This window comes from Monodon monoceros, unplaced genomic scaffold (assembly GCF_005190385.1).
Source record: "Monodon monoceros isolate NGI ecotype Baffin Bay Population unplaced genomic scaffold, NGI_Narwhal_1 Contig6141_ctg1, whole genome shotgun sequence".
NCBI classification, from domain to species: domain Eukaryota; kingdom Metazoa; phylum Chordata; class Mammalia; order Artiodactyla; family Monodontidae; genus Monodon; species Monodon monoceros.
The window spans coordinates 1-4,393 of NW_021701899.1; the positions used below are offsets into that span (position 1 = coordinate 1).

A 4,393-nucleotide genomic window follows, 5' to 3' on the forward strand; every position below is an offset into this window, starting at 1 on the left:
AATCAACTGGAATATTATGGGCAGCATTCTTTTCTGCTTGTTCAGCAGCCCGTTCATAAAAATCAAACTTCCATATTAAATAATCTCCACCATTTAAACAAGCTCCTGCAATAGACTTCCAATCGGCGGGGGGGAAGAGCTTCTCCTGTCAACCATAGCAGTAGTAAAAGGAGCAGTGGGCCCATATTGAGCACAGGCAGATTTTCAATCTTTCAAAACTTTAAAAGGGAGAGACTGATGCTCCTTAGTAGCTTGTTGAGGATTATTAGAATCAGGTCTTTCTATGACGGGACAACGGAAAATAGGATCTTCTCCTCGTTTTATTGCTCCTTGTACAGCGCGCTGCAAGGGACTGAGCATTTTTACAGATGTAGATTTTTGAGGAAGACAGTCCTTATTAACCTGCAGCTTTTTCACTGACTTATCTATCATAGCCATTAGAAAATCATCCTCAGGATATTTCTCTCTTTTATGTTTAAAAGCCTCATCTGTTAAGTCAAAATGTTCCTTTTCATCTAAAATATTTAAATTAATTAGCTCTTTCGGTTTAGGAAGTGGCGACACAGTAGCTGATAATACAGTCTCTCCTTCTGTCAGAGGCTTATGTTTTTCTGACTTTACATTCAAATCAACACTATCATGAGAAGAATCTAAACATATTTTTATCAGAGTCCACAAACTATATGTAACAACAGGAGTATGAGTAGGCCCTCGAGACTCAAAATAATTTTTTAAATCTTCTCCAACTTTCTGCCAGATTTCTATGTCAACAGAGCTGCCATCAGGAAACCAGGGAGATACACCATGGATATGCTGTAAAAATTCAGTCAACTGTGAGGTAGAAACTTTATTACCCCGAGCTTTAAGCATCGAAAGTAAAACCTGAGCAAATAATTCACACTCCTTTGAGCCCTTCTGCCCCATCTTATTTTACTTCTGACTATTGCCTTATGCCTCTATTAGTTTCACTTTTACTGGTGGCCACACATATTTTGCGTAAGGGTTCTCTTACCTGCACTTTCTTTTTCTTTTAATTGCCTTCACGCTTCAGGTCCCTGTTCGAGTGCCACTTGCCGCGGACCAGCCGGAGAAAGAGGATCTCACCGCCCAGGGTCAGAAGGGAAGGGGTAAGGAACTGAAGTAGCACCGACGGATGGGGTCAGAAGGACCAAGACAACTGATGGTTGCAAGGCAAATTTTATTATGCTACAGTTGCAGATTATATAGACTAGAAATCGGAAGGTGGCCAGATGGTGGTTTACATTATCTACAGACTGTCTCGGCTCAAGGTTAAATTCCCTGGGAGAAAACCCATAAAACCAGAAGCATCAAAAATAACCTGCATGTGCAGGGGGGAGACAGCTTTGTTTGTCTCATTTTACATTCTTTCTGATCTCTGGGCCCTGGTGATTTATCTCCCATGGAATGGAACAAGGAGGGGAACAAGTAGGGACAGTCCCTTCGAGCAGCGGCCGCATGCCTGGCATGTCCTTACCTGCTCTCAAGGCTGGCTGCTTCCCAAACATATGTTGCCTTGTTTAAGCCTCAAGCCCTCGATCCTTTGTTGAAATACAATAATTTCATTCCTATGGTTTTCAGTACCAAAAACTCAGCCTCCAGGAGGGCTAAAGTCTAATTTGTACTCCAAACCAAGTAGCAGTGCAGTTCGCTACTACTGAGGCTGAATCCATAAAGACTTCAAGACCACGTCCAGAAGACAAGTTATTATATATAATACCCTAGAAGGTCTGAAACATAATTATCATATACATAGCTGGTCCTTCAGAGCTTTTTACCTATAACATGTTTTTTGATGAAAGTTATTTAATGTACTGGAGATAACTGTGACTTACTGATCAAATATTTGAATACTTATACTTACCTGGGATTTCATTTCTGCTGAAAGAAAAAGGAAGGACAGGACCCACTAAAAAAAAAACAAACTTTAGCAATGAAAGTAAAAATCTTAACACACACTATCACTTTTGGAAGCAGCATAGAGGGGCAGTCAACGGTAAAACACTGGTGAAATAGGTCAAAACTCTAGGCCAAAAATCCATTATTATTATCATCAGTGACAGTACCACAACTGTGCCCTTCAGAATTAATAATCGCTCCTAAGAAACTTCATTTGGCATCAGAAGATGTGTTTAAGAGAAACACTCTGGGAGGTTTTGAATCAGACTTGGTTTTTTGTTCGCCAAGTTACAGGAGAATTTTTAAAGTGGGGGGAAGGGAAGAAGGAAACGGACCAGGAAAAGAATTTAAGCCATCATCTATAAACCAACAAAGCACTGATAGTTCCAAACATTATGTCACAAACTAAAATGACTGATGTAGGCTCAAGTGGTTTATAAAACCTATAAAAAGACTACACCAGCAAAGTCCCCATTTATCTGTAGAGTTCAGAAACTAAAACAAGGAATATTTTAGCTTAAAACCTTATCTCAAGAGAATCATATACACTTCACATGAATAAAAATACCTGAAACCAAACATTTTTAAAAGCTCCAATACCCAAAATATAAAGAAAAATATTAATCCAGAAGACTCAATCAATCCATGATAATCACAAAACGGCTGGGCAATCTCTATCTCCCTTCCACACTAACCATCCATCCCATGGAAGACCAAGGGAGATCAGACCTTCCAGACTTACCTTCCAGACCTTCCAGACACCTGGATGCTGCAAAATTCTATGGAGACTCCTTGTGGAACAGCAGTTTCCCATCTCTTGTGTCTCTCCCTATCGTGATCATGATCATGCAGGAAGCAAGTCTGGCTGTGCTATCTTATCATTGTCTGTCACCCATCTGCAACATGGTATTGTACAGATAAGGAAAAAGTAGTTCCCTTTCCCCCAGAAGGTTGAGGCTCAGGTACAGGGTAATTCTCCTGTGCACACAGTCATTATTTAGGCCGATTCAGTGACTTCAACAGGCTTAATCATGTGATCAGGTTTGTTGCCAGCTGCGTAATGCTCCCACATCTGTAGATAGAGCCGCTCTAGGTCCATTGTGTATTGTCTGGTGTTGAACAGAGGGCTAGATGTTCTCTGCTTCCAGACTTTGCCACGAATTTTCTTCAGGTATTCTAGATCAGTTCCCAGTTTCACAGCTATGTCTTCATATTCTTGACTATTTTTAGCAATAAGCTCAAGACAGCCTAAACAAGTGAGCTGGGAAGCTGCAACTCGGGAAGCAAGAGTCTCTCCTGGCATAGTCACCATGGGTGTCCCTGACCAAAGGACATCCATCCCTGTGGTGTGTCCATTACAGAGTGGAGTGTCCAAGCAGACATCAGCCAGCTGGCCTCGCCGAACATGTTCCTCTTTAGGAGCAACAGGTGAAAAAATGATACGGTTCTGGGGAAGGCCCATATTTTGTGCGTACTGTTGAATATTAGGTTCTCCTACTGCTGGAAAACGCAACAGCCACAGTACACTATTGGGAACACGCTTCAGAATATTTGCCCACATCTGCAAAGTAGATGGGTCAATTTTATATAACTGATTGAAGTTACAGTACACAATGGCATCTTCCGGTAACCCGTACTGAGAACGTGTGGTTACAATAATGGTACGGGGAACCTCCTCTCCAGTGGCAGCCTTAATGTTGATCTGGGTAGTTGCCAGTCCATTGCTAAGACTGAATCCATTAATTGTTATCTGAATTTGTCCTCTGTTAATCATTTCAATAACTGCCTCTGCAATAGTATTCATAGGAATGACAGGCATATTAAGAGCTGTATTACTGCTGTCTGCGGTGTCTCCTCCATCAGGACATTTCATCTTGACAATTTGCACATCTGGGAGACTATCAAGAAATGCTTTGAGGTCGATGCCATTCAGCACAATCCGATTGTCATAAATGTGCCCATTGGACTTAAAATCGATGACTGCTTTCTTCTTCAGGTGAGGGAACATATTGGCATGATCACCAATAAAGAAAGTATGGGGCATATAAGCCAGTTTCTCAGAATACTGCTCAGCAACTTCAGCAGGTGAAGTTTCCTGATCAGTGATGATATAATCCATGAAAAGCACGCCACTGGTCCCAGGGTAGCCCAGCCACATTGCCTGAATAGGAGCTGGCCTGAGAGCAAAGAGTTCATTTCGAGCACCCCTGGTATAACCATTCATATTTACAAGGATGTGTATACCATCTTGATGGATGCGATCAGCTGCTTTCCCATTGCATGGAATCTGAGAAAGATCAATGAAATGATGGGCTTCTGCCATCACCTTCGCTCGGAAGTTTGTGCCATCATCTGGGCTCAGGGCATAACAGAAGACCTCAAATTTATCAGGATTGTGCGTGCCTGGAATAGACTGCATAAGATGAGAGGTAGGATGATTCCCAAAGTCAGAACTCACGTATCCTACACGCAGTCG

General features: G+C 41.8%; 1 pseudogene across 2 annotated transcripts; it reads right to left on the minus strand.

The window, feature by feature from the left end:
- Nucleotides 1-1,125: 1,125 nt before the first annotated feature.
- On the minus strand, nt 1,126-4,369 carry LOC114890641 (annotated as a pseudogene). 2 transcript variants are annotated; one of them, XR_003792330.1, is made up of 2 exons: nt 2,660-4,369; nt 1,126-1,896 (listed from the first exon to the last, which is right to left on the minus strand). The product of XR_003792330.1 is annotated as a UDP-N-acetylglucosamine--peptide N-acetylglucosaminyltransferase 110 kDa subunit pseudogene, transcript variant X1 (transcript). The 2 variants fall into 2 exon arrangements; XR_003792331.1 differs by having other exon boundaries at nt 1,126-1,899.
- Between the last annotated feature and the right edge of the window lie 24 nt (nt 4,370-4,393).